This window comes from Penaeus monodon, chromosome 24, assembly GCF_015228065.2.
Source record: "Penaeus monodon isolate SGIC_2016 chromosome 24, NSTDA_Pmon_1, whole genome shotgun sequence".
In the NCBI taxonomy this organism is placed as follows: Eukaryota; Metazoa; Arthropoda; class Malacostraca; order Decapoda; family Penaeidae; genus Penaeus; species Penaeus monodon.
The window spans coordinates 5,123,560-5,123,849 of NC_051409.1; positions in this window are offsets into that span (position 1 = coordinate 5,123,560).

Sequence of the window (290 nt, forward strand, 5' to 3'; positions counted from 1 at the left end):
TCTGAATTGGATATTGTAAAAAAAAAACTGAACAATATTACCTAAATTATATATATAAAAAAGACTAAAATACATCAAATATATGCACACAAAAAATACAATATAATCAGTCATGCATTCAACCACATATTCTTATTAAAACAGAAGTAATATATATACAGAGATTTGGCACATTTACCTAATACCCTGAATGCCTCTCAATAAACAAAGGAATATAATAATTTCAGTAATGGGGATATAATTATATGAAAGACATGCAATATGTTTTATATACATTAAATATGTGATTA